At 46.9% G+C, this 10,929-nt stretch overlaps 1 protein-coding gene across 1 annotated transcript in view; it reads right to left on the reverse strand.

Moving 5' to 3' along the window:
* Positions 1-10,929, reverse strand: part of SGK1 (serum/glucocorticoid regulated kinase 1) — a 168,914-nt gene that overhangs the window by 5,488 nt on the left and 152,497 nt on the right. The window lies entirely within an intron of this gene.

Genomic DNA, 10,929 nt, shown 5'->3' on the forward strand with positions numbered 1-10,929 from the left:
AGGCGGCAGCGCCCCGGGAGGGCGGCCCGCGCCCCTTATCTCCGGGGTCAGGACGGGGCCGGGGCACGCGGCGGTCCGCCCGTGCACGCCCCCCTTCTCCCGGCCTCACTCCTCTCCACCCTCAAACAACAACTAGAACAAGAAAAGTGAGCCCCTCTCGCCCGACCCGCGCGCCCCAGCTGAGCCGAGCCCCTCGTGGGGAGGCGGCGCGGGCGTTCCCGGCGAGCCGGCCGCGGCGCTTACCTAGTCCGCTCAGCAAAAAGGACTCGCTCCTTTTCTGCGCCTCGGCCCTCTTTTTGTGGCGAGGCCGGAGCAGGGACTCGAGCCGGGCCCGGGCCAGCGCGCCTTGCATCTCCCCCATGGGCACGGCCTCTGGGCGCGCGGCGGGCTACGGGGAGAAAGGCAGTACTGACGCTTCCTTGAAGGAGCCGCCGTGACTCAGGCCGAGAGAGATTTCCTGCCCCAAGTCCCAAAACAAACAAATGACCCTTGTGCACGGCCGAGTCGCTTCCGAAAACGCCTTTTTGTGCCTTTGGCCAAAGCCAAGGCTGAAAAATCCCAGAACTTGGAAGAGGAGGAAGGAAGGAAAGAAAGAGGGAAGGGGGAGGGAGAGGTCAGGAATGCGGAGAGGAGGGGGCGGGAAGAAAATTCGAGTCTGCACTAAAGGGGAAAAAAGTACAATCCGCATTTCACTTTTTTTTCCTCAAGTAATCTCTGAGAACATTCTGTCCGTTCCGCATGTACTTTTTTTTCCTTGCATTTTTAATCTCCGCCATGCCAAGAACACGTGAGGAAGTGGCAAGTTTGGGAGCGGTGGCTTCACTCACGGGACCTGGCGTGACCTCGCGGAGGTGCGGGCCTTGCAAGGCTCGGCACTCGGAGGAGCGCGGCAGCCGGGCTGGATTCCCCTCCCTGGGCCTCCTCCTCTCCCGCTCCCCCACCCCGAAACTCCACAAGGTCACATTACATTGTCTTAAAATTCCGTAGTGTGTCTTTATCTCCCTTGCCCCTCCTTCGATTTATTTCAGGGCCGACCCAGGAGTCTTCTTACAGTTTTACCATTCACTTGCTTTCTCTCAAGTCCCTTATAAACTGGCACTAGTTGATTCATAAAAGATTAGACCTGTAACTCCGCTCCAGAAAACAGAGAAGGGAGGGAAGCTGGCGGCGGCCGCCCTGCTCTGCAGACCAGCGACAGCGGTGCCTTCCCGCAACCCCGCCGCTGGGAGCTGCAGTGGGACCGCCGGCCCCGGGAACTCGCGCCAGCCCAGCGCCGGCCAGGAGCTAGGGAGACAGCTACAAGTTACTCGCTGGGCGCAGGCACCTGGAGCTTGCTGGTGCTGGCTTTGGTGGTTGCCCTGCTATGACCCCTAACTGCCAATGGCCCTGCCTTTTTAGGAGTCACCTACTAGGTTTGACTCCTAGTACCCACTCCAAAATACCCACAGTCAAACCAGGAATTTTAAGGGAAGAGGTTTGTCTCTGCAACAACCACCACCTCATTTGCCCTAATACATCTCCAACCTCTACTCCTTCTTGCTTTGCTCAGTTACAACAGTCCCCAACGGGGAAAGGGGAACACAGGTCCTCTTGCCTGAAGACTGGCTGGGAAACCTTGTTCAGCACCCACTCTTTAAAAACAAAACTTATTGCATGAAACTGATGTGCCAACCCAAAGCAAGGTTTTGGAAATTCCTATTTTCTGTCACCAGCCCATTTCTGCTTCCTCTTGCAGGGATTCCCCCCCCCACACACACACACACACTATGTGATAGACTTGGTTCTTTCCAATGCCCCCCACATTCCTTGTTCCACAATTCAATTAGCCCAGCCCAGCCCCTCACCTGGTTCCTTCCCTCTCAACAGACCAAATTTTGCTCAGACTGCCCTCCCAACACCAACTTGCACATAAAGCTTTGTTTAAAAATATTTAACTAAGGGACCTTGCATCAGAGACCCTCCCCCATATCCCAGCTCCTGGGCATCTTGCTTCCTCAAGTGAAGCAACCTCAAATCCTCTGAAGTATTTTTTCTTTGCCATCCCATCCAAATTACAGTAATAGAAGCACACAAACCTCTCAAAGGGGATCTTATAGCCTCCGTTTTCATTCTTCAGGTCACCCAGGCTAAGAGAGTTGGGGCTTACTATCTTGAAGGTTTGAGGTAGAGTTTGTTAAGGGTGTGTGTGTGGAGTCTCCCTGCTCTGGGCCTTTGATGAAGCTGGCAGCCCTGAAACAAGGGAGCCCCAGCTGGAGGCTGCTGTCCCTGTTATGAACCCCACTTTATATGTGATTACATGCAGGAAAGGATCAAGCTGCAAAGTTCAACACCCGGCCATTTAGTTACCCTCCCCCATTGCAACATCACCCAGAAAATTACAGTCATCAGCGTCCTGGGTTTATTACACCTTCAGCAAGACACACAAGAAATGTAACTCGACTGATTATCATCACAAATCAGTCCAGAAAAAATTCAAAACACATGCACAGGCTTCATTTTCTCAAAGCAGTTCTGCCGGGTGCATTCCGGGAGGAACGGGGAATTTAAGTTAGAGGGCTCGAAGCGGAATGGAGAAGAGGCACAAACATATGATTTGTGGTCGGAACCGAGAAGGAACGTCTGATGTGTTCTCCTTCCCCTACCCTAACGTTCAGCATTCGGAGACGCATGGTCTGCTAAACTTATCATTTAACAGAGATAGAATCAAGTTGTTGAGACTGGCTTTCCGTCCAGCCGGATACCTGACGGGTGGAGCAGGCGCCCCCTGTTCTGTTCCAGCAACCTATTAAGACTTCCGAACAGGAAGGTGACACACGGCGGCGGGGTGTATTGGGGGGTGGGGGAACGGCGAGAGGCGCGCGCCCGTTAACACTGCACAGACTTCAGTTGCCCTGTGTCTGCTATTCAAACGCTTGATCCAGGCTTCCTTCCTGTCGCCAGCCTCCTTCTTTGGTCTAGATAGTGCTCCTACTGGGAGGAATCCAGCCCCTTCCTTCTCACTCCCTGGTGGCGGACTGGCCAGAGTTGCGTCACCAAACCGCTGCGAAATGCATCCTAGGGGGCGATGGTGTTCTCTGGAAGAGCAGCTCCAGACTGCGTCCTTCCCCTCTTCGCTCCTGAGGTTTCATCAGTTCCAAGTAATTCTTCACACCACCTTGTGCGGTCATAGAAAATACAGAGGGCCCATACGAGAGAGGGTAATTTCCTCCTTATCTCCGCAAGTCAGTCTTCTCACGTGTCTCAGTGCTGGGAAGGCTTTGATCAAAACTCGAATAGAATGGATCACGGAGATGAGAAATTTGCATAAAACAAAACATTTTCCCCGTGTACCTCTATTTTAATACTTCAGACCATCCTTTTGGCATTTCTTTTCTATTGCATGTCTCCTTACTAGTGGATTAAGGAGCTCTGGTGGCGCACTGCCTAATACATTTGACTCCTAACTAGAAGGCTGGCAGTTCAAACCCACCAGCCGCTCTGCAGAAGGAAGATGGGGGCAATGTACTTCCTTAAAGATTTACCGCCTTGGAAACCCAACGGGGTCGCTATGAGTCGGAATCGACTCCACGGCAGTGAGTTTGGGCTGCTAACCCAAAGGTCAGCTGTTCAAACCCTCTAGCTGCTCTGTGAGAGGATAATGAGGCAGTCCGCTCCTGTAAAGATTTATAGCTTTGGAAACCCTATGGGGGTTGCTATGAGTCGTCATCAACTCAGTGGCAGTGGGTTTGGTTTTTGGTAATGGTGGATTCTAAATACTAAATTGAAAGGTAGTTAAAGCAATGACTTCCCATTTAACTCAAAGGCTTGCAAAAAACAAACAAACAACAACAACAAAAAACCCTGCAATTTCTCAACATATGAGAGGAAGGAGATATTTTGAAAATACAAACACTTAACTATATTCATTCTATGGAGCTCTGGTAGCATAGTGCTTAAGGCACTTGATTGCTAACCAGAAGTCTGGCAGTTCAAACCCATCAGCCACTCCTCAGAAGGAAGGTTGGTCAATCTACTTCCGTAGTGATACCACCTTGGAAACCCAAGGAAGTGTCCTTATGAGTTACATCCAAATTGAGGGCAGTGGGTTTTGTATATTCGTTCTAAGTGATGGTGCAGTTTGTGCTCAGTCACTAACCTAAAAATTGCTAGTTTGAACCCACCCAGAGGAGCTGAGGAAGAAAGGCCTGGTGATACTCTTTTTATAAATATTAACCAAAACCAAAAAAAAACCCACCGCTGCTGAGTCAGTTCCGGCTCATACAGCCTTGAATACTCTATGGAGCAGTTCTACTCTAACACATGGAGCTGGGCAAGTCGGAATCCACTCAATAGCAACAGGTTTGGGGTTTTTTGGGGGGCAGATTATATCTAAGAGGGCACTGGTGGTACAGTGGTTAAGCACTTGGCTGCTCAGAGGTTGGTGGTTTGAACCCATTATCCTCTCTATAGGAGAAAGATGTGACAGTTTTCTTCTGTAATGATTTATAGCCTTAGAAAACCTATGGGGAAGTTCTATTCTGTCCTATACAGTCACACAACTGCAATGTTTTTTTTTTTTTTTTAAATATCCACTCAAGGATGTGCCAGGAATGTTAATCTCAACTCCCCAGATACAATGTGATCCTCTTATAACAGGGATGCATGACTAATAGCCAATATAAGGCTAATTTCCAATATACAAAGATAACTCATCAACCACCCATGTGGCACTTTCTCTCTCTGACATAAGCACCCAGGGTTGGGTCTCCACAAGTTAGGACTCTGTCCTTGGACCCTTGCCAAATAGGCAAATGCCAGCCTGCCTGCTGTCTCTCACTGCTCCCTGCAGGAATTGGTAATTTGTTAAAATGACTCACAGAACTCTTGAATACTATTACGTATACTCACAGTTTCTCATTTATTAGAAATAGAACAGTTACAAGTGTAGAGACACATCAGGCAAGGTCTGGGAGAGGTCCTGGTGCCAGGCTTCATTGACCCTGGGCGTGCTGCACCCTCTCCTGCCCGTGGATGTCCTCACCAATCCCAAAAGCCCCAAAGAGAAAGCTTCAAGATTCAGGGTCCCTTAGTCATTGGAGCCTGAATAAATATGCATGACTGGGGCCTATTGCATAGTTATGATTGATCCAATCAATAGATATTCATGACTGCATCATTCCCCCTCTGTTTCTGAGGATGATTGCTAGGTTGGGTCCTGTGTTCCATCACCATTGCCATCATCATGATGACCCTGGAGGGCGAGGTGAACTTCCCCAGAAGGTTTAAAGAAGCAGACTGCTACATCTTTCTCTGAGGAGCAGCTGATGGGTTCCAGTGCTCATCTTTTGGACAGCAGTTGAGCGCTTAACCACTACTGCTTCCTGCCTTGCTTCCTTCTGTCCACAGCAGCATTTCCTAAACAAGTACAAATGCTAAGGTCACAGGTCACAAATACGAGCAATCCACTTATCTGACTCCACAGAAGCTTTCGTTCTGACTTGGAAATTATATATAAATTTTGATAGGTATGATGAGTGTTAAAATAGAGTTCTAAGCAACCTGCCATCAAAGATCAGAGAGAGGAATTTCCTACCAGGGGAGGAGAAGCAGGTGTGGAATTGTTCAAGAGAATCTTCCGAGAGAAATGTCATCCTGGAGAAACAGCTAGGTGGACAAGTGTTAAGTCGTTCCAGGCAGAAGAAGCAGCATCATCACCAGACTCTCAGATGCTATGTGGTATCTTCAGAAAAATTTGGGAGAATGGTTCTTACCTAGACTTCACACAAAAGCAAAACATATGTGGCCCTACTCCTGCTGAAGCAGGAAACAGTGCATTCAAGTGAAATACGAAAAGTACCAGGAGGGAGCGAGTAGTTGGGCCTGTGGGCTCAGGACCATGGTTGCAGGGCACGTCCAGCTCAATTGGCATAACAGACTACACAAAAACATTGTTCCACATCCTACTTTGGTGAGTAGCGACTAGGCTCTTAAAATCTTGCAGGCGGCCATCTAGATGCAATGATGGATCTCTCCTTGTCCAGAGAAAAGAAGAATGAAGAAAACCAAAGACACATGGAAACAATTAGTCCAAGGGTCTAGCAGACCATGGGATACTCAGACTATATGACCACGAGACCAGAAGAACTAGATGGTGCCTGGCGACCCCTGTCAACTACTCAGAGGGGGATTGGTGCAGGAGATCCTGGATAGAGTGGGAGAACAATGTGGAACAAAACTCAAAATCACTAAAAAAAAGACCATGTTTGCTGCTCTGATAGAACCCGGTGAGACCCCTGAGACTATGGCCTCTCGGTACCCTTCAGGTCTGGGACTGAACTCACTCCTATGACTTTCAGCCAAACAATAGACAGACATATGGGGTGTGATGGCTATGTTTTTGTGTCAACTTGGCTGGGCCTGGTTGAGTAGCTGGGCAGATGGTGGTAGTTATTCCCCATCATGAGACTGGCAATCAACTCCATGGTGGGACCTACTACTAGCAGCTGAGTAGCTGCTTTGGCTATGTGGTCTGCTTCCCGTATATAAGAAGCAGCTTTGGGAATGGTCTCTAGCTTATGGCACCTTGAACCCTGCATGTAGCCCGTGTCATTGTTTAGCAGCCTGGCATGCTCTGCTGACCTTGGGACTTCCAATGGACTTGAATTAATGGCCTGCCATGTGATTTGGTAATACCGGGACTGTACCTTGTTACTTGTCGACCTTGGGCTTGGCAGCAGCAGTCAGCAGCTGTCTGAATGAAGAAAAGCTTCTAGCTTCAGTGGGCGGGGAGCTGGAGGCAGAGCTGAAGCCCAACGCTCTAGCCCCTAGAGCCTGGCACTTTGAACTTGGACTTAAAGCCTCCAAATTGTAAGAATAAACTCCTGTTTAAACCATCCCATTTGTGGTATATTTCTGTCAAAGCAGCACTAGGTAACCAGAACATGGGGGTGAACGTTTACATCAGGTAGATACATTCCTTGGAATGAGCAATTGTAGGAGAACAGAAGGGCAGTGTTGGCACAGGGAGATAATTTAGGGGTGGGGAGGGCAGGAGTGCATGAAAGGAAAGGACATAGGGAAGAGGTAACTATAGGGAGGAAGTGGGAAGAGAGTTGTTACATTGTAGGGAATTGTAGTCAATGTCATGAGATGAAATGTGTATGAACTGCTGTATGCAAAATGAATTTGCTCTGTCAACTTTCATGTAAATTACAATTAAAAAAAAAAAAAAATAGTCCTGGCTGGTACACTTCTGCCTTTCCACTCCCCACCTCCTAACCTTGGTAAACGGCAAACTAATAATATCTTTAAAATATATTCATTTGAAGGAGTGCCAGTTACTAGCCTGCAGAGGCATGTGTGTGTTTGGTGTAGCTCTAGGCAGGTTGGAGTTCATTTATCCATTCATGAAGAGATTCTTACAAAATTACCCATCAGATACTGTGTTAGATGTGGGAGATACATCTTTAAATGTGAGCTCACACTGGAAGGGGCAGGTGAAAATTTAGCCTAAAAGGTAGGTTGAGCTTGAGTGAACTCAATTGTGAAGGGATCCAAAAACCACAAAGGAAAATCTACCAAGGCTTTTAAGAAGTGACACATTTTAATGTATTTTGGAAAGTTAATTCATACTAAAATGTGATTGATAACTACTACTTCTCCAAGGGGTCAGGGAGCATTTTCTTTTTTGTTATCATTATCCCAAGCTCATTAAAATGAAAAATTTACATACACAAACATACAAGGAGGTGGTGTTTTTTGTAGCTGCCACCAAGTTGGGACCCTGACTTCATGATGACCCCATGAAGAACAAAATGAAACAGGCTTGCACCATCCTCATGATCTGTTGTGGATCAAATGGTGTTCTGTTGCAATCCATAAGGTTTCACTGGCTAATTTTCAGAAGTGCCTCACTAGGCCTTTCATCCTAATCCACCCTTAGCCTGGAAACTCTGCTGAAACCTGTTCAGCATCGAAGCAACAGGTAGACCTCCAATGACTGACAGGTGATGGCTATGCATGAGTGGATTGGCCAAGAATCAAACTCAGGTTTCCCACATAAAAGGTAAGAATTCTACCACTGAACCACCACCAATGCCTCACACAGGAGGAGGTGTAGGAAACTGGAGTGGGGAAGTTCATGTAGTTGGATAATGGATGAAAGTTAGATAAACAGTTATAATTTAGCATAGGAATTAGCACTATTTTCAGAGGTGAAAACCCCAATGTTCTATACCCATCCCTTCTTGAAAATCAGGCCACAGGAAAGTTGGTGGGAGGGCAGGGGCATGGTTTTATAGGAAATTTTTAATTTCACCTAGGAGATAAATCAAAGCCTCTTGGGTAGGCCAGTGGTAGCTCTTCATAGTGGCAGGAATGGAGATTTCACCACGCCATTGCCATCAAGTCAATTCTAACTCATGGCGACCCTATAGGACAGAGTAGAACTGTCCCCAAAGGGTTTTGAAGGCTGTAAATCTTTACAGACGTAGACTGCCTCATCTTTCTTCTGTGGAGTGGCTGGTGGGTTTGAACTGCTGACCTTTGGGCAGGAGCCTGATGCTTTAGCCACAGTGTCGTAAGAGCTCCTTTAGCAACAAATCAGTAGGCTTATAATAGGCTAGAAACTCATCTTTTTCTCCATCTTGGGCATGTGTGTTGTTAATATCTAATTTAGCATAATCCAGTGTATAATAGATAGATAACAAAAAAATAATAACTGTCAACTAGAAGAAACAGAAGAAAATAAGGGTAAGGAATAGCACATAGCTTCATACATGGCTCTCAGGATTGACTAGAAAAGTGAAGTCCAGGAAATTTTATATAATTAAAAAAAAATAATACACTGGTCTGGATGGAAGACTGAGTTGACATTTTTATGTCAAAATTCAATATTAATCTGTGATTTTTTTAAACTCAGGTGGCCTGTTGGTATAGTGGTTAAAGCATTTGGCTGCTAACCAAAAGGTCAGCAGTTGAACCCACCAGCTGCACCGTGGGAGGAAGATGAGGCATTCTGCTTCTGTAAAGATTTATGCCTATGGTGCAGTCTTACTCTGTCTGTCCTACACAGACACTATGAGTTAGAATTGACCCAAAGGCAGTAAGTTTGGTTTGTTTTTTCTAAACTCAACGTGACTATAAAAAAAACCCAAACCCACTGCCATCAAGTCGAGTCTGACTCATAGTGACCCCCATTGGGTTTTGGAGGCAGTAAATCTTTATGGAAGTAGATTGCCTCGTCTTCCAGTGGAGTGGCTGGTAGATTTGAATCACCAACCATCTGGTTAGCAGTCAAATGCCTTAGGCACTACACCACCAGAAAGCCTTATAAGCTTTGTCTTTGGGTATTTATATTTTAAAGGCCTACTAGTCACTTTAAGAAATTAAATAGAAATGATGAAATGTCAGGAACTGTGGCACAAAAATGGGTCAGAGAACTTTAGTTGAGGAACTTCCCCCCTTATTTAGCCCGGTCTCACCCCTCTCCCTTCCCTCTGCAGAGGGAACTGACCCGAGGTGCTACTTCCCCTACAAGATCAGCCATACAACCTCTGATCCAGGCAGCATGAACCTGGAATTCTTCTGCAGCTCAAATTCTTCTTGGAACACCCATTTCAGAGTTGTTAACTCCATGAAGACGGGCTAAGGGTTTATTTATTTATTATCTCCAGTTTATTTACCAAGTGCTGATAGTAAACAAAGGGCCTAAATTTCTGAAGGTGTCTTTTGTCAAATTAAAGTGAAATCTGAAAGCTTGAAATCACTCAGTGTAAACCTCGTCCCCACTCTCTCCCATTTCTGACTCTATAATCAATCCAGGGAGAAGCAGCAGATGCTCGGGCCACCCCCGTCCAGGGCTGTTTCCTGTAAACCCTGCCTACAAATTACAGCAGCACAATAAGAAAAACGCAATGAAAACCAGCATAGAAGAGTCAGGGACAGGGACGGCTGGTAGAAGGTCCACTGGCAGCATTTTAAGGTCAAGCAGCTTAGGGACCTTCTTTTTGCTTTCAATCCCAAATCTAAACTACATACATATTTATATCCTCTTCCCTGGCCAGCCCAAGGGTGTCAGACCTATGCTGATGTCAGGGCTCTTCCTCTTCCGGGAATGCTTCATTTGGCTACAATTCAGGCCCACGAGCTGCCACGCCTCAGACAAAATATCCTCTAAGCTTTAATCTCATCATCTGCATAATGGGGATACTAACTCGTGTTGTAGGGCTCTGGTAGCATAATGCCTAAGGCACTTGACTGCTCACCAGAAAGCTGGCGGTTCAACCCCACCAGCCACTTCTTGCAAGGCAGGTTGGGCAATCTACTTCTGTAGTGATACTGCCTCAGAAACCCAAGGAGGGGTCGCTATGAATCAGGTCCAACTCGACGGCACATAACAACAAACAACACAATACACGCTGTTGTTATTTGCCAATGGGTCAGCTCTGATTCATAGTGACCTTGCATATAACAGAATAAAATGGTGTCCAGTCCTGCATCATGTCCATGATGATCGGTATCCTTGAAGCCATTGTTGCAGCTATGGTATAGCGCCTTCCAACCTCAGAGACTCATCTGCCACACCTTACCAGGCAATATTCTGTTGTGATCCATAAGGTTTTCACTGGGTACTTTTCTGAAGTAGATCACCAGGCTTTTCTTCCCAGTCTGTCTTAGTCTGAGAGCTCTGCTGAAACCTATCCACCATGGATGACGTTGCTGGTGTTTGAAACAACTGTGTCACAGCTTCCAGCACCACAGCAACATGCAAGGACCGTAGTTTGTTATCATACAACAGGTTGATAGATGGGTGGTGGACACTAACACAGCAACACCTGTTAAAGCCACATCCTGTGTAAGGTGGAATCCTGTCAGAGAAAGAAAACTCAAATACTTTCCACTAATAGGAGCTCTGGTAGTGTAGTGCCTAAGGCATTTGACTGCTAACCA

The sequence above is a fragment of the Orycteropus afer genome, unplaced genomic scaffold (assembly GCF_000298275.1).
Source record: "Orycteropus afer afer isolate SDZICR_OR568_19922 unplaced genomic scaffold, OryAfe1.0 scaffold00428, whole genome shotgun sequence".
NCBI lineage: Eukaryota > Metazoa > Chordata > Mammalia > Tubulidentata > Orycteropodidae > Orycteropus > Orycteropus afer.